Source organism: Phyllobates terribilis, unplaced genomic scaffold, assembly GCF_046119375.1.
Source record: "Phyllobates terribilis strain yellow unplaced genomic scaffold, ASM4611937v1 Scaffold_11__3_contigs__length_659146591, whole genome shotgun sequence".
Lineage (NCBI taxonomy): Eukaryota > Metazoa > Chordata > Amphibia > Anura > Dendrobatidae > Phyllobates > Phyllobates terribilis.
The window spans coordinates 606,895,977-606,915,550 of NW_027362771.1; the positions used below are offsets into that span (position 1 = coordinate 606,895,977).

General features: G+C 39.5%; 2 non-coding genes across 2 annotated transcripts; both read right to left on the reverse strand.

The window, feature by feature from the left end:
* Positions 1-9,791: 9,791 nt before the first annotated feature.
* Positions 9,792-9,873, reverse strand: TRNAL-UAG (transfer RNA leucine (anticodon UAG)). Its single transcript has one exon. It is a non-coding gene; the product is annotated as a tRNA-Leu (tRNA).
* A 1,378-nt stretch (positions 9,874-11,251) lies between these two features.
* Positions 11,252-11,333, reverse strand: TRNAL-AAG (transfer RNA leucine (anticodon AAG)). Its single transcript has one exon. It is a non-coding gene; the product is annotated as a tRNA-Leu (tRNA).
* Positions 11,334-19,574: the final 8,241 nt, after the last annotated feature.

The window sequence follows — 19,574 nt, forward strand, 5'->3', positions numbered from 1 at the left end:
AGAGGGACTTGGATAAGCTGGGTAGGTGGAGCATTAAATGGCAAATGAGGTTTAACGAGGAGAAATGTAAGGTCATACATATGGGAAATGGAAGTCACCAATACTCACTGAATGGGAAATCATTGGGGAATTCAGAGATGGAGAAGGACTTGGGCATCTTGATTGATAGCAAACTAAATTGGAGTGCCCAAAGTCAGGCCGCTGCTGTAAGGGCAAACAGGGTAATGGGATGTATCAAAAGAGGTATAGCTGCAAAGGATGAGAACATTGTTCTTCCACTGTACAAAGCACTGGTCAGACCACACTTGGAATACTGTGCTCAGTTATGGGCCCCAATATATAGAAAGGATATCAATGAGCTTGAAAAGGTACAAAGGAGGGCAACAAAATTAATAAAGGGAATGGAGGGACTGCAATACCCAGAGAGGTTGGCAAAACTAGGACTATTCAGCCTGGAAAAGAGAAGGTTGAGGGGGGACATAATAAATGTGTACAAATATGTTAGGGGACAGTATAGAGATCTTGCCCGGGATTTGTTCAAAAGGAGGGATATTACGGTAACAAGAGGGCATTCACTAAGACTGGCAGAGAAAAGGTTTCAGCACCAGCATAGGAAGGGGTTCTATACAGTAAGAGCAGTGAGAATATGGGATTCACTGAATGAGGGGACGGTAAAGTCAGATTCACTACACCAGTTCAAGCGGGGACTGGATGCATTTCTAGATACCAGGCAGATTTCAGCGTATACTTAAAAATAAAATAGTAGGTTGATACAGGGATTTATTCTGACTGCTGGATTCAGAGTCGGGAGGGAATTTTTCCTCAAGTGAAGATTGTTAGAACCTTGCTGTTAGGTTTTTTTTCCTTTGCTGGTCACATGACCTTGTTGGCCTATTTAGTCCTGCTCCGCCCTTCTGGCTTTGCTGGACTTCATTGTATATCTACTTTCTAGCTAGCCTGTGCTCTGTATCTAACACTGTTAGTTTGCTTGGTCTACGGACCTCTATGTTCTATCTATTTTGTTTGTTCGTCTGTCTGCTACTATTTCTGTTAGGAGGTGTCCCATATTCCTCCCAGTCCTTAGTACTTGTAGGGATTCCCTCCCCACATCTATAGGTCTTCGTACAGACTAGATTAGGACTTTAGCAGGTCTGATCGCAGGATCAGGTTCCCTGTTACATCGTAGGGATTCAGCTGAGTCTCATAGTAGGGACAGATCTCCTCTCTTTCCATAGCTTTGGTAGCAGAACATAACAGTAAGTCCAGCCAGCAAATTCTCTAAGGAAAGATTTTTCTGTTCCATCATGGTGTCGGTTCAGGATTTGGCTCATCGCCTGCAGGGACTCTCTCTGGAGGTGGCCGAGCTCCGTCAGCACGTGAGTAACTGTCCTGGAGCACATTTCTTGGAGCCTAAGGTATGTTTGCCGGATTTGTTTTTTGGTGAACACCGAGAATTTTTTTCATTTAAAAATGCTTGCTTATTGTATTTTCGTTTGAGACCTAAGTCCTCTGGGGATGAATCCCAGCGCGTAGGGTTCATAATGTCACTTTTGCGCAAAGAGCCTCAGGAGTGGGCCTTTTCTTTGCAACCTAGTGATTCATGCTTCAGATCAGTGGATAGTTTTTTTTCTGCTTTGGGACTATTATATGATGATCCTGACCGTGTCGCATCAGCTGAGACTGAGTTGAGACGTCTAAAACAAGGATCGGGTAATGTGGAAAAATATTGTACACATTTTCGTCGTTGGTCCACTCAAACAGGGTGGAACGATTCTGCTCTGAAAAGTCTATTTCTTGCTGGGCTCAGTGAAAGGGTTAAAGACCTGCTAATTGCTTATCCTACACCTGAAGATTTGCAACAGGCTATGCAATTAGCTATACGGGTGGATAGAAGACTGCGTGCTAGGGTTAATGAGAGCAAATCCTCTGCTATGTCAGTTTCTGGTTATGATAATGTGTGTACTAACAGTGGTGAACCGATGGAGATTGGATCGGTGGCACCTCGCTCTCAAGAAAAAGACCGTCGTTTTTCGCAAGGCTTGTGTTTCTACTGCGGAAAATCTGGTCATTTGATTAAAGGCTGTGAGCTTCGTATGAAGAAAGAAAAAAAAATGGTCAGTCACGCCCGTATTGCCTGTTTAAATTCCAAGGGTGTATTTTTAGCTGCTTCCACGATTGCTCAGGAAAAATTAATGGAATTTCGGGTGTTTGTTGATTGCGGGTCTACACTGAATGTAATTGATGGGGGATTCGTGAAAAAACTCAATTTAAAACCTGAACCTTTGTCATCCCCCATTGCTGTGGTTTCTGTGGATGGCTCCCCTTTGAAGAATATTACTCTCAAGGTCAGTGAATTTCCTCTCACTATTAATGGTGTTCACCATGAGAAATTGGATTTGGTAGTGTTGAATAACTTGCCTTCTCCAGTAATATTGGGTTTGCCCTGGTTAAAATTTCACAATCCTGTACTGGATTGGTCTACCAGTGAAATTAAATCCTGGAGCCATAAATGTTATGACAAGTGTTGTAACGGGCGTATTGCAGCTTTGGATAGGGGAGAATTGCCTGTTCCTATTCAGGATTTTTGGAGAGTTTTTTCTGAGAAGGAATCTCAGGTTTTGCCTCCCCATAGAGACTATGATTGTTCTATTAAATTTGTCCCTGGAGCGACTCTTCCTAAGAGTCGTTTATTTAACCTTACTATTCCTGAGAGGAAGGCTTTGGAGGAATACATACAGACAAGCTTGGCCGCCGGTCACATTAGGCCCTCTAAGTCTCCTGTGGCGGTTGGATTTTTTTTTGTAAAAAAAAAGGACGGCGGTTTACGTCCTTGTCTGGATTTTCGTGAGATTAACAAAATTACGGTACGCAATCCTTACCCACTGCCATTGATTCCTGATCTGTTTAACCAGTTATTGGGGGCCAAGTGGTTCTCTAAAATTGACCTTAAGGGGGCATACAATCTGTTGCGCATGAAGGAGGGTGATGAATGGAAGACTGCTTTTAACACTCCTGTGGGTCATTTTGAGAATCTGGTTATGCCTTTTGGTCTCACTAATGCTTCTGCATTTTTTCAGAATCTGATTAATGACATCCTTAGACCTTTGATCGGTAAAAATGTGGTTGTGTATTTGGATGACATTTTGATTTATTCGCCAGATCTGGAGTCTCATTGGCGGAGCGTGCATGAGGTATTACAGTTATTAATGGACAATTCACTTTTTGCTAAGCTGGAGAAATGTGAGTTAGCTGTACAGAGAATTAGTTTTTTGGGCTACATTATCTCCAGCAAAGGTTTTGAGATGGATCCGGTTAAGGTTCAGGCTGTGCAGGAATGGCCTAGGCCTATTGGTTTGAAATCGATACAGAGGTTTTTGGGTTTCGCCAATTACTATAGAAAGTTCATAAAAAATTTTTCTAGTATTGTCAAACCTCTGACTGATCTCACCAGGAAAGGTGCTGATGCGGTTCAGTGGTCTTCTGAGGCCATTGAAGCTTTTGTGTATCTCAAGGAGAGGTTCACCTCTGCTCCCATCCTTATGCAGCCTGATGTTACTAGGCCGTTTTTGGTTGAGGTTGATGCTTCCTCTGTGGGGGTTGGCGCAGTATTGTCTCAGGATAACGGGGATGGATTACATCCCTGTGCCTTTTTTTCAAAAAAATTTTCGGAGACTGAATTGAATTACGATATTGGTAATCGGGAATTATTGGCTATTAAACTCGCATTTGAACACTGGCGCCACTTCTTGGAAGGTGCGGAATTTCCCGTTCAGGTTCTTACGGATCATAAAAATCTGATATATCTTGATGCTGCCAAGCGCCTGAATGCCCGTCAGGCTAGGTGGGCACTGTTTTTCTCGCGGTTTAATTTCTCCGTTACTTACATCCCTGGTACTAAGAATGTTAAGGCGGATGCCTTGTCTCGCAGTTTTTCTCCCATAGTCGGTGCTGAGAAAGAGGAGAACATTTTACAAGAAGGTGTTGTGATAGCTGCTTTAGACTCCGTTTTGGAAGATGAGATTCTTAAAGCTCAGGAGAATGCCCCATCTAACACTCCTCATGGGAGGTTGTTTGTGCCTGAGACCTTTAGGAGAGATTTGTTTGTTGAGTGTCACGAATCTCGGTTGGCAGGTCATCCCGGAATCTCTGAGACCAAGAGACTGGTGGGTCGCAGTTTTTGGTGGCCTGGATGGCAGAAGGAAGTCATTAAGTGGGTGCGCCAATGTACTATATGTGCTAGATCTAAGTCCTCACATACTCCTGCTGCGGGGTTGCTTTGTCCTTTGGAGGTCCCCAGTGCTCCTTGGACACATTTGGCTATGGACTTTATAACTGACCTTCCCCCCTCTGAGGGTTTTACTGTCATCTGGGTGGTCGTGGACCGCTTTAGCAAGATGTGTAACTTGGTTCCCTTCGTCAAACTGCCCTGCGCTAAAACTCTCGCTAAGGCCTTTGTCAAGGAAATTGTCAGACTTCATGGCGTTCCTACTGACATTGTTTCTGATAGGGGTCCTCAGTTCGTGGCTCGTTTTTGGCGTGCCTTTTGTGACAGGTTGGGAATTCATTTGTCGTTTTCGTCCGGATATCATCCTGAATCTAATGGCCAGACAGAAAGGAAAAACCAGGATGTTGAGCAGTTCTTGCGTTGTTTTGTGGCAGACAATCAAGAGGGGTGGTCTGAGTTTCTGCCACTTGCCGAATTTGCTCTGAACAATCATACATCTTCTTCTGCTGGTTGTTCGCCTTTTTTTTGTTGTTCTGGGAGACATCCGTCGTTTGGGTCGTTCTCCAAGTTGGGATCTGCCGTGCCTGAGGAGGAGAATTTTTCCGGTGATTTGGAAAGAGTTTGGACGGATGTGCGTGGTAATCTTCAGGAGGCCAACAGAAAATCTAAAGACTACTTTGATAGGAAACGACAGGAGGTTTTATTCGCTGTTGGTGACATGGTTTGGTTGTCCTCTAGGAATCTGCGGTTGAGGATTCCTTCTAAGAAATTGGGTCCCAAGTTTGTAGGGCCCTTTAAGGTGCTTCAGGTTGTCAACCAATCTGCTGTTACGTTGGAGGTTCCTACCTCCTGGAGAATTAATCCGGTCTTTCATGTCTCTCTGTTAAAAAAAGCTGTTGTGTCGGATGGTGACGCCTCTGCCTCTGTTCCTCCGGTGGTGGAGGACGGGGAATATGAAATTTCTCGCATCCTTGACTCTAGACGGTATAGAGGTAGTTTGCAGTATCTTGTGGCCTGGAAAGGTTTCGGACCCGAGGATAACTCTTGGGTGAGGTCAGATGATGTTTCCGCGTCCAGACTTATCAGAGCGTTTCACAGGAGATTTCCTGATAAGCCTGGTCCTAGGGGATCCGGAGGATCCTCTTAGAAGGGGGGGTACTGTTAGAACCTTGCTGTTAGGTTTTTTTTCCTTTGCTGGTCACATGACCTTGTTGGCCTATTTAGTCCTGCTCCGCCCTTCTGGCTTTGCTGGACTTCACTGTATATCTACTTTCTAGCTAGCCTGTGCTCTGTATCTAACACTGTTAGTTTGCTTGGTCTACGGACCTCTATGTTCTATCTATTTTGTTTGTTCGTCTGTCTGCTACTATTTCTGTTAGGAGGTGTCCCATATTCCTCCCAGTCCTTAGTACTTGTAGGGATTCCCTCCCCACATCTATAGGTCTTCGTACAGACTAGATTAGGACTTTAGCAGGTCTGATCGCAGGATCAGGTTCCCTGTTACATCGTAGGGATTCAGCTGAGTCTCATAGTAGGGACAGATCTCCTCTCTTTCCTTAGCTTTGGTAGCAGAACATAACAAAGATTGGCTAAATCATTTGGATCAACTTTAGCAATTACAGAACTAACAGGTCGAACTTGATGGACGCAAGTCTTTATTTGGGTTTACAAACTATGTTGCTATGTTACTATGAGTTCATCACTAGGGTGACATACTGGAAAGCAGCAGAAGCAGCATGGCTCTGTTTATGTTTGCTAATCACTCTGCTCATCCTGTATTGATAACCCTAAAAAGGCAGCAGGGATATGATCTAGCAGTTAGACTTCTTTTGACCAAGATTGATTTTGGCAAATTTTGAGAATGGTTGATCATTGATTGAACTGACATGGATGTAACATAGATGGTAAATTATGTAATTAATTCTGATGCCTAAAGCCAACATGACCAATCATATGCATTATTCATACATATGACTTGCTCACATGTTCCTTTTCTTCTATAGCACAGTGAAGATCACTTGATGTTACATTTGCTTTCTTAGAGAACACAGAAGCAAAACAGGAATTTAAAAGTTCAGTCTTCTCAACATCATTATTGACCACTTTACCCTTTTCATCCTTTAAAAATCCTATAGCATCCTTGGCTTTTCTTTAACTTTTGACTTACTTCCAAAATCCTTTCTTATTGCTTTTGGTCTCTCTTGCAAGCCGCACTTCATTACTGGCTTTAGCTCTTCTAACGCTAGCCCAGCTTTCCCTGCAGACAGCATTATATTCTTCTTTAGAAATAAACCCTTCTTTCCATTTGATATTCATTTCTTTGTTCCTTTTTAGCAAGCTTTTAAGTTCAGTATTCATCCATCCTGGTCTCCATAAATGCTTTCCATTCTTCCTTCTTTTCGGGATTATTACTGATTGTGCAATGAGAATTTAATTTAGCAAAATATCGCATCCTTCCTGGACATTTCTTTCCTTTAGAACATCCTACCTTTCCTTCCTTTTTACTGAGTCCATTAAAAACTGCCTTTCTACAGTCCAATCTTAAAATCTCAGTTTTCGTAGGTTTTCCTCCTTTTGTAGTTCAAAATTATAGAATAGCATGATCCCTGCCTCCTAAGTACTCAATCCCCTTTACTTCCTCAACCATTTCCTAATTTTTGGTAAAAATTAGATCCAAATAAATAATGGTTGCAGTGGGATTTGAACCCACTTCTCCAGAGACACTGGAACCTAAATCCAGTGCATTAGAAAGCTCGGCCACGCTTTTTAACGTTATTTAAATCAGAAGTATGCTTTTGATGTAAGTGGCAGAAAATATTTTATATCCAATAAGACAAATGTTATTATGCAACAGCAACGTAATTATCAGGGATTTGTTTTGTACATTGACTCTGGGGCACCATTTTACAAAACATATGACTTGTATCCAGATATTTAACTAATCTTTCCTCTGTTGGCTCATCCGCTAATTTTTAGATATCACTGAATTAGGTGGTATAGATTACTTGCTATGATCTCCCATATACAGAACACTCAAACATGAAGGATTCCTACACCTCTGCCTGTACGAAACAGATAATCAGAAGCAGCAGCAAGGAAGACATTATACAGCAGTGCAGAGCAATGTAGCTATGAGCTCATCACTAGGGTGACTTACTGGAAAGCAGCAGAAGCAGCATGGCTCTGTTTATGTTTGCTAATCACTCTGCTCATCCTGTATTGATAACCCAAAAAAGGCAGCAGGGATATGAGCTAGCAGTTAGACTTCTTTTGACCAAGATTGATTTTGGCAAATTTTGAGAATGGTTGATCATTGATTGAACTGACATGGATGTAACATAGATGGTAAATTATGTAATTAATTCTGATGCCTAAAGCCAACTTGACCACTCATATGTAAAATTCATACGTATGACTTTTTCACATGTTCCTTTTCTTCTACAGCACAGTGAAGATCACTTGATGTTACATTTGCTTTCTTAGAGAACACAGAAGCCAAAGAGGAATTTAAAAGTTCAGTCTTCTCAACATCATTATTGACCACTTTAACCTTTTCATCTTTTAAAAATCCTATAGCATCTTTGGCTTTTCTTTAACTTTTGACTTACTTCCAAAATCCTTTCTTATTGCTTTTGGTCTCTCTTGCAAGCCTCAATTCATTACTGGCTTTAGCTCTTCTAACACTAGCCCAGCTTTCCCTGCAGACAGCATTATATTCTTCTTTAGATATGAACCCTTCTTTCCATTTGATATTCATTTCTTTGTTCCTTTTTAGCAAGCTTTTAAGATCAGTATTCAGCCATCCTGGTCTCCATAAATGCTTTCCATTCTTCCTTCTTTTCGGGATTGTTACTGATTGTGCAATGAGAATTTAATTTAGCAAAATATCGCATCCTTCCTGGACATTTCTTTCCTTTAGAACATCCTACCTTTCCTTCCTTTTTACTGAGTCCATTAAAAACTGCATTTCTACAGTCCAATCTTAAAATCTCAGTTTTCGCAGGTTTTCCTCCTTTTGTAGTTCAAACTTATAGAATATCATGATCGCTGCCTCCTAAGTACTCAATCCCCTTTACTTCCTCAACTGTTTCCTAATTTTTGGTAAAAATTAGATCCAAATTAATAATGGCAGCAGTGGGATTTGAACCCACGCCTCCAGAGACACTGAAAACTAAATCCAGTGCCTTAGAAAGCTCTGCTACGCTTTTCAAAGTTATTTAAATCAGAAGTATGCATTTGATGTAAGTGGCAGAAAATATTTTATATCCAATAAGACAAATGTTATTATGCAACAGCAACGTAATTATCAGGGATTTGTTTGTACATTGACTCTGGGGCACCATTTTACAAAACATATGACTTTTATCCAGATATTTAACTAATCTTTCCTCTGTTGGCTCATCCGCTAATTTTTAGATATCACTGAATTAGGTGGTATAGATTACTTGCTATGATCTCCCATATACAGAACACTCAAACATGAAGGATTCCTATACCCCTGCCTGTGCGAAACAGATAATCAGAAGCAACAGCAAGGAAGACATTATACAGCAGTGCAGAGCAATGTAGCTATGAGTTCATCACTAGGGTGACTTACTGGAAAGCAGTAGAAGCAGCATGGCTCTGTTTATGTTTGCTAATCACTCTGCTCGTCCTGTATTGATAACCCTTAAAAGGCAGCAGGGATATGAGCTAGCAGATAGACTTCTTTGGACCAAGATTGATTTTGGCAAATTTTGTGAATGGTTGATCATTGATTGAACTGACATGGATGTAACATAGATGGTAAATTATTTAATTAATTCTGATGCCTAAAGCCAACATGACCACTCATATGCAAAATTCATACGTATGACTTGTTCACATGTTCCTTTTCTTCTACAGCACAGTGAAGATCACTTGATGTTACATTTGCTTTCTTAGAGAACACAGAAGCCAAAGAGGAATTTAAAAGCTCAGTCTTCTCAACATCATTATTGACCACTTTAACCTTTTCATCTTTTAAAAATCCTATATCATCTTTGGCTTTTCTTTAACTTTTGACTTACTTCCAAAATCCTTTCTTATTGCTTTTGGTCTCTCTTGCAAGCCTCAATTCATTACTGGCTGTAGCTCTTCTAACGCTAGCACAGCTTTCCCTGCAGACAGCATTATATTCTTCTTTTGATATGAACCCTTCTATCCATTTGATATTCATTTCTTTGTTCCTTTTTAGCAAGCTTTTAAGTTCAGTATTCAGCCATCCTGGTCTCCATAAACGCTTTCCATTCTTCCTTCTTTTCAAGATTGTCACTGATTGTGCAGTGAGAATTTAATTTAGCAAAATCTCCCATCCTTCCTGGACATTTCTTTCCTTTAGAACATCCTACCTTTCTTTCCTTTTAACTGAGTCCATTAAAAACTGCCTTTCTACAGTCCAATCTTAAAATCTCAGTTTTTGCAGGTTTTCCTCCTTTTGTAGTTAAAAATTATAGAATAGCATGACCGCTGCCTCCTAAGTTCTCCATCCGCTTTACTTCCTCAACCGTTTCCTAATTTTTGGTAAAAATTAGATCCAAATAAATAATGGCAGCGGTGGGATTTGAACCCACTCCTCCAGAGAGACTGGAGCCTAAATTCAGCACCTTCGACCGCTCGGCCACGCTACCTCATACAGATGTTCAAACTTATTTAAATCAGAAATTTGCTAATGATATAAGTGGCAGAAAACATTGTATATCTAGTTAGACAAAAATACAAATGTCATTATGCATGAGCAATGTAGTTATCAGGGAATTGTTTGTACATTGACTCTGGGGCACCATTTTACAAAACATATGACTTGTATCCAGATATTTTACAAATCTTTCCTCTGTTGTCTCATCCGCTAATTTTTAGATATCACTGAATTAGGTGGTATAGATTACTTGCTATGATCTCCCATATACAGGACACTCAAACACAAAGGATTCCTTCACCCCTGCCGGTACGTAACAGATAATCAGAATCAGCAGCCAGGAAGACATTATACAGCAGTGCAGAGCAATGTAGCTATGAGTTCATCACTAGGGTGACTTACTGGAAAGCAGCAGAAGCAGCATGGCTCTGTTTATGTTTGCTAATCACTCTGCTCATCCTGTATTGATAACCCTAAAAAGGCAGCAGGGATATGAGCTAGCAGTTAGACTTCTTTTGACCAAGATTGATTTTGGCAAATTTTGAGAATGGTTGATCATTGATTGAACTGACATGGATGTAACATAGATGGTAAATTATGTAATTAATTCTGATGCCTAAAGCCAACTTGACCACTCATATGCAAAATTCATACGTATGACTTGTTCACATGTTCCTTTTCTTCTACAGCACAGTGAAGATCACTTGATGTTACATTTGCTTTCTTAGAGAACACAGAAGCCAAAGAGGAATTTAAAATTCAGTCTTCTCAACATCATTATTGACCACTTTAACCTTTTCATCTTTTAAAAATCCTATAGCATCTTTGGCTTTTCTTTAACTTTTGACTTACTTCCAAAATCCTTTCTTATTGCTTTTGGTCTCTCTTGCAAGCCTCAATTCATTACTGGTTTTAGCTCTTCTAACGCTAGCCCAGCTTTCCCTGTAGACAGCATTATATTCTTCATTAGATATGAACCCTTTTTTCCATTTGATACTCATTTCTTTGTTCCTTTTTAGCAAGCTTTTAAGTTCAGTATTCAACCATCCTGTTCTCCATAAATGCTTTCCATTTTTCCTTCTTTTCGGGATTCTTACTTATTGTGCAGTGAGAATTTAATTTAGCAAAATCTCCCATCCTTCCTGGACATTTCTTTCGTTTAGAACATCCTACCTTTCCTTCCATTTTACTGAGTCCATTAAAAACTGCCTTTCTACAGTCCATTCTTAAAATCTCAGTTTTTGCAGGTTTTCCACATTTTGTAGTTCAAAAGTATAGGATAGAATTACCACTGCCTCCTAAATTCTCAATCCCTTTTACTTCCTAAACTTTTAACTAATTTTTTGTAAAAATTAGATCCAAATAAATAATAGCAGCAGTGGGATTTGAACCCACGCCTCCAGAGAGACTGGAGCCTTAATCCAGCGCCTTAGACCGCTCGGCCACGCTACCTCTTACAGATGTTTAAAGTTATTTAAATCAGAAATTTGCTAATGATATAAGTGGCAGAAAATATTTTATATCCAATATGACAAAAAGACAAATGTTATTATGCATGAGCAACGTAATTATCAGGGATTTGTTGGTTCATTGACTCTGGGGCAGAATTTTACAAAACATATGACTTGTATCCAGATATTTAACTAATCTTTCCTCTGTTGGCTCATCCGCTAATTTTTAGATATCACTGAATTAGGTGGTATAGATTACTTGCTATGATCTCTTATACACAAGACACTCAAACATGAAGGATTCCTTCACCCCTGCCTGTACATAACAGATATTCAGAAGCAGCAGCAAGGAAGACATTATACAGCAGTGCAGAGCAATGTATCTACGAGTTCATCACTAGGGTGACTTTCTGGAAAGCAGCAGAAGCAGCTTGGCACTGTTTATGTTTGCTAATCACTCTGCTCATCCTGTATTGATATCCCTAAAAAGGCAGCAGGGATATGAGTAAGCAGTTAGACTTCTTTTGACCAAGATTGATTTTGTCAAATTTTGAGAATGGTTGATCATTGATTGAACTGACATGGATGTAACACAGATGGTAAATTATGTAATTAATTCTGATGCCTAAAGCCAACGTGACCACTCATATGCAGTATTCATACATATGACTTGTTCACATGTTCCTTTTCTTCTACAGCACAGTGAAGATCACTTGATGTTACATTTGCTTTCTTAGAGAACATAGAAGCAAAATAGGAATTTAAAAGTTCAGTCTTCTCAACATCATTTTTGACCACTTTACCCTTTTCATCCTTTAAAAATCCTATAGCATCGTTGGCTTTTCTTTAACTTTTGACCTACTTCCAAAATCTTTTCTTATTTCTTTTGGTCTCTCTTTCAAGCCTCACTTCATTACTGGCTTTAGTTCTTCAAAGACTAGCCCAGCTTTCCCTGGAGACAGCATTATATTCTTCTTTAGATATGAACCCTTCTTTCCATTTGATATTCATTTCTTTGCTCTTTTTTAACAAGCTTTCAAGTTCAGTATTCAGCCATCCTGGTCTCCATAAATGCTTTCCATTCTTCCTTCTTTTCGGGATTGTTACTGATTGTGCAGTGAGTATTTAATTGAGCAAAATCTCCCATCCTTCCTGGACATTTCTTTCCTTTAGAACATCCTACCTTGCCTTCCTTTTTACTGAGTCCATTAAAAACTGCCTTTCTACAGTCCAATCTTAAAATCTCAGTTTTCGCAGGTTTTCCTTCTTTTTTAGTCCAAAATTATAGGGCAGCATGATCGCTGCCTCCTAAGTTTTCAACTCCCTTTACTTCCTCAACCGTTTCCTAATTTTTGGTAAAAATTAGATGCTAACCAATAATGGCAGTAGTGGGATTTGAACCCACGCATCCAGAAAGACTGGAGCCTAAATCCAGCACCTTAGACCACTCAGCCACGCTACCTCTTACAGATGTTTAAATTTATTTTTATCAGAAGTTTGCTTTTGATGTAAGTGGCAGAAAATATTTTATATCCAATAAGACAAAAAGACAAATGTTATTATGCAACAGCAATGTAATTATCAGGGATTTGCTTGTACATTGACTATGGGGCACCATTTTACAAAACATATGACTTGTATCCAGATATTTAACTAATCTTTCCTCTGTTGGCTCATCCCCTAATTTTTAGATACAGTGCCTACAAGTAGTATTCAACCCCCTGCAGATTTAGCTGGTTGACACATGCGGAATTAACTTGGCATTGTGACATTTGTACTGTAGATCAGCCTGGAAGTGGGAAATGCACTGCAGCAAATTTTTTTTTTTTTTTTTTTTTTTAAAAACGTTAAAAGTTAATTCAGAGTGTCATTTATTATTCAACCCCTCAAACCACAAGAATTCTGTTTGGTCCCCCAAAAGTATTAAGAAGTAGTTCAGGCACCAAGAATAATGAGCTTCACATGTGTGGATTAAAGATCTCTTTTGCCAGCCTTTTCTGACTATTTAAGACCCTCCCCAAACTTGTGAACAGCACTCAGACATGGTCAACATGGGAAAGACAAAGGAGCATTCCAAGGCCATCAGAGACAAGATCGTGGAGGGTCATAAGGCTGGCAAGGGGTACAAAACCCTTTCCAAGGAGTTAGGCCTACCTGTCTCCACTGTTGGGAGCATCATCCGTAAGTGGAAGGCTTATGGAACTACTGTTAGCCTTCCACGGCCAGGACAGCCTTTGAAAGTGTCCTCCCGTGCCGAGGCCAGGCTTGTCCGAAGAGCCAAGGCTAACCCAAGGACAACAAGGAAGGAGCTCCGGGAAGATCTCATGGCAGTGGGGACATTGGTTTCAGTCAATACCATAAGTAACGTACTGCACCGCAATGGTCTCCGTTCCAGACGAGCCCGTAAGGTACCTTTACTTTCAAAGCGTCATGTCATGGCTCGTCTACAGTTTGCTCATGATCACTTGTAGGACTCTGAGACAGACTGGTTCAAGGTTCTATGGTCTGATGAGACCAAGATCGAGATCTTTTGTGCCAACCACACACGTGACTTTTGGAGACTGGATGGCACTGCATACGACCCCAAGAATACCATCCCTACAGTCAACCATGGTGGTGGCAGCATCATGCTGTGGGGCTGTTTCTCTGCCAAGGGGCCTGGCCATCTGGTCCGCATCCATGGGAAGATGGATAGCACGGCCTACCTGGAGATTTTGGCCAAGAACCTCCGCTCCTCCATCAAGGATATTAAGATGGGTCGAAATTTCATCTTCCAACAAGACACCGACCCAAAGCACACAACCAAGAAAACCAAGGCCTGGTTCAAGAGGGAAAAAGTCAAGGTGTTGGAGTGGCCTAGTCAGTCTCCTGACCTTAACCCAATTGAAAACTTGTGGAAGGAGCTCAAGAATAAAGTCCACATGAGACACCCAAAGAACCTAGATAACTTGGAGAAAATCTGCATGGAGGAGAGGGCCAAGATAACTCCACAGACCTGTGCCGGCCTGATCAGGTCTTATAAAAGACGATTATTAGCTGTAATTGCAAACAAGGGTTATTCCACAAAATATTAAACATAGGGGTTGTATAATAATTGACCCACACTTTTATGTTTAAAATTTAATAAAATTCATCTGAGCAACATAATTTTTTGGTTTGTAAGATTTATGCTTCTGTTCATAAAACCTACTCTCGTTTGCAGTTTGAAGGCTCTAACTTATTTGTATCTTATCAAACCAGCTAAATCTGCAGGGGGTTGAATACTACTTGTAGGCACTGTATCACTGAATTAGGTGGTATAGATTACTTGCTATGATCTCCCATATACAGGACACTCAAACATGAAGGATTCCTACACCCCTGCCTGTACGTAACAGATAATCAGAAGCAGCAGCAAGGAAGACATTATACAGCAGTGCAGAGCAATGTAGCTATGAGTTCATCACTAGGGTGACTTACTGGAAAGCAGCAGAAGCAGCATGGCTCTGTTTATGTTTGCTAATCACTCTGCTCATCCTGTATTGATAACCCTAAAAAGTCAGCAGGGATATGAACTAGCAGTTAGACATCTTTTGACCAAGATTGATTTTGGCAAATTTTGAGAATGGTTGATCATTGATAGAACTGACATGGATGTGACATAGATGTTAAATTATGTAATTAATTCTGATGCTTAAAGCCAACATGACCACTCATATGCAGTATTCATACGTATGACTTGTTCACATGTTCCTTTTCTTCTACAGCACAGTGAAGATCACTTGATGTTACATTTGCTTTCTTAGAGAACACAGAAGCCAAATAGGAATTTAAAAGTTCAGTCTTCTCAACATCATTATTGACCACTTTACCCTTTTCATCTTTTAAAAATCCTATAGTATCTTTGGCATTTCTTTAACTTTTGACTTACTTCCAAAATCTTTCTTATTGCTTTTGGTCTCTCTTGCAAGCTTCAATTCATTACTGGCTTTAGCTCTTCTAACGCTAGCCCAGCTTTCCCTGCAGACAGCATTATATTCTTCTTTAGATATGAACCCTTCTTTCCATTTGATATTCATTTCTTTGTTCCTTTTTAACAAGCTTTTAAGTTCAGTATTCAGCCATCCTGGTCTCCATAAATGCTTTCCATTCTTACTTCTTTTCGGGATTGTTAATGATTGTGCAGTGAGTGTTTAATTTAGCAAAATCTCCCATCCTTCCTGGACATTTCTTTCCTTTAGAACATCCTACCTTTCCTTCCTTTTTACTGAGTCCATTAAAAACTGCCATTCTACAGTCCAATCTTAAAATCTCAGTTTTCGCAGGTTTTCCACCTTTTGTAGTTCAAAAGTATAGGATAGAATTACCGCTGCCTCCTAAATTCTCAATCCCCTTTAATACCTCAACTGTTTCCTAATTTTTGGTAAAAATTAGATCCAAATAAATAATTGCAGTGGTGGGATTTGAAACCACGCCTCCAGAGATACTGGAGCCTTTGTCCAGCGCCTTAGACTGCTCAGCCACGCTAACCCCTACAAATTCTCAAACTTATTTAAATCACAAATTTGCTAATGATATAAGTTGCAAAAAACATTGTATATCTAATTAGACAAAAATACAAATGTTAATATGCATGAGCAATGTAGTTATCAGGGATTTGTTTGTACATTGACTCTGGGGCACAATTTTACAAAACATATGACTTGTATCCAGATATTTAACTAATCTTTCCTCTGTTGGCTCATCCGCTAATTTTTAGATATCACTGAATTAGGTGGTATAGATTAATTGCTATGATCTCCCATATACAGGACACTCAAACATGAAGGATTCCTTCACCCCTGCCTGTACATAACAGATAATCAGAAGCAGCAGCAAGGAAGACATTATACAGCAGTGCAGAGCAATGTAACTATGAGTTCATCACTAGGGTGACTTACTGGAAAGCAGCAGAAGCAGCATGGCTCTGTTTATGTTTGCTAATCACTCTACTCATCCTGTATTGATAATCCTAAAAAGGCAGCAAGGATATGAGCTAGCAGTTAGACTTCTTTTGACCAAGATTGATTTTGGCAAATTTTGAGAATGGTTGATCATTGATTGAACTGACATGGATGTAACATAGATGGTAAATTATGTAATTAATTCTGATGCCTAAAGCCAACATGACTATTCATATGACGTATTCATACGTATGACTTGCTCACATGTTCCTTTTCTTCTACAGCACAGTGAAGACCACTTGATGTTACATTTGCTTTCTTAGAGAACACAGAAGAAAAGCAGGAATTTAAAAGTTCAGTCTTCTCAACATCATTATTGACCACTTTACCCTTTTCATTCTTTAAAAATCCAATAGCATCTTTGGTTTTTCTTTAACTTTTGACTTACTTCCAAAATCCTTTCTTATTGCTTTTGGTCTCTCTTGCAAGCCTCACTTCATTACTGGCTTTAGCTCTTCTAACGCTAGCCCAGCTTTCCCTGCAGACAGCATTATATTCTTCTTTAGATATGAACCCTTCTTTTCTTTTGATATTCATTTCTTTGTTCCTTTTTAGCAAGCTTTTAAGTTCAGTATTCAGCCATCCTGGTCTCCATAAGTGCTTTTTATTCTTACTTCTTTTCGGGATTGTTACTGATTGTGCAGTGAGAATTTAATTTAGCAAAATCTCCCATCCTTCCTGGACATTTCTTTCCTTTAGAACATCCTACCTTTCCTTCCTTTTTACAGAGTCCATTAAAAACTGCATTTCTACAGTCCAATCTTAAAATCTCAGTTTTCGCAGGTTTTCCACCTTTTGTAGTTCAAAAGTATAGGATAGAATTAACGCTGCCTCCTAAATTCTCAACCCCCTTTACTTCTTCAACTGTTCCCTAATTTTTGTAAAATTTGGATCCAAATAAATAATGGCATCGGTGGGATTTGAACCCACACCTCCAGAGAGACTGGAGTGTTAATCCAGTACCTTACACCGCTCAGCCACGCTACTTCATACTGATGTTCAAAGTTAATTAAATCAGAAATTTGCTAATGATATAAGTGGCAGAAAATATTGTATATCTAATTAGACAAAAATACAAATGTTATTATGCATGAGCAACGTAGTTATCAGGGATTTGTTTTTACATTGACTCTGGGGCACCATTTTACAAAACATATGACTTGTATCCAGATATTTAACTAATCTTTCCTCTGTTGGCTCATCCGCTAATTTCTAGATATCACTGAATTAGGTGGTATAGATTACTTGCTATGATCTCCCACATACAGGACACTCAAACATGAAGGATTCCTACACCCCTGCCTGTACGTAACAGATAATCAGTAGTAGCAGCAATGAAGACATTATAAATCTGTGCAGAGCAGTGTAGCTATGAGTTCATCACTAGGGTGACTTACTGGAAAGCAGCAGAAGCAGCATAGCTCTGTTTATGTTTGCTAATCACTCGGCTCAACTTGTATTGATAACCCTAAAAAGGCAGCAGGGATATGAGCTAGCAGATAGACTTCTTTTGACCAAGATTGATTTTGGCAAATTTTGAGAATTGATCATTGATTGAACTGACATGGATGTAACATAGATGGTAAATTATGTACAGTAATTAATTCTGATGCCTAAATCCAACATGACCACTCATATGCAGTATTCATACGTATGACTTGCTCACATCTTCCTTTTCTTCTACAGCACAGTGAAGATCACTTGATGTTACATTTGCTATCTTAGAGAACACAGATGCCAAATAGGAATTTAAAAGTTCAGTCTTCTCAACATCATTATTGACCACTTTACCCTTTTCATCCTTTAAAAATCCTATAGCATCTCTGGCTTTTCTTTAACTTTTGACTTACTTCCAAAATCCTTTCTTATTGCTTTTGTTCTCTCTTGCAAACCTCAATTCATTACTGGCTTTAGCTCTCCTAACACTATCCCAGCTTTCCCTGCAGACAGCATTTTATTCTTCTATAGATGTGAACCCTTCTTTCCATTTGATATTCATTTCTTTTTTCCTTTTTAGCAAGCTTTTAAGTTCAGTATTCAGCCATCCCTGTCTCCATAAATGCTTTCCATTCTTCCTTCTTTTCGGGATTGTTACTGATTGTGCAGTGAGAATTTAATTTAACAAATTCTCCCATCCTTCCTGGACATTTCTTTCCTTTAGAACATCCTACCTTTCCTTCCTTTTTACTGAGTCCATAAAACCTGCCTTTCTACAGTTCAATCTTAAAATCTCAGTTTTCGCAGGTTTTCCACCTTTTGTAGTTCAAAATTATAGGATAGCATGACGGCTGCCTCCTAAATTCTCAATCCCCTTTACTTCCTCAACTGTTTCCTAATTTTTTGTAAAAATTAGATCCAAATAAATAATGGCAGCAGTGGGATTTGAATCCCTGCCTCCAGAGAGACTGGAGCCTAAACCCAGCGCCTTAGACCGCTCGGCCACGCTACCTCATACGTATGCTCAAACTTATTTAAATCAGAATTTTGCTAATGATTAGTGTTGAGCGATACCTTCCAATATCGGGAAATATCGGATCTGATTGGTTCGGACCGATACCGAAAAAGTATCGGATATCGCCGATTCCGATACCGGAAACCAATGCAAGTCAATGGGACAGAAATATCGGAATGAAGATAAACCCTTTCTTTCCTTGTAGGTTAATTCTACATGAAGGAAAACAACTAAGAATAATGTAGAATGTATTGGTGGAGGTGGGGGAGACAATAAAGGCATAGAGGTTTAGCCCAATCAAATGGAATAGCAGGAATTAATATTTTTTTTAAGACGTTCTGAGTTACGGAAATATTGACTATGTTAAGTATTTTTATATTTTGTCAGATATTTATGTTTCACTACTTCCATGCTCTTCACCTTCTTTTTTACTTCTCCCACACTTTCTCCTTCATCATCCTCAGCATCTTTTTCATCCACTTCTTCTTCACCTTCTTCATCTTCTTCTTCTTCACCTTCTTCGTATTATTCTTTTTTTTTACATTCTTCATATTCTACTTCTTCATCTTCTTCATCTTCTTTTTCTTCATCATATTCTTATTTGTGACAGGCATTCCTGTAGTTGTTATCTATAAAAGGTTGGACATTACACCTTTCGTTGTGCCCGTCACAAAAGATTTACAACAGGATTTGTCCTTGTTCAGTTTGGCCTGCAGCAGCAGGTCTTTTCCAGGGGCACCATGAGGAGGAACGGACTCACCCCCATACACTGCTTAGTCATCTTCTGCTTATAATTTAGATATTATCT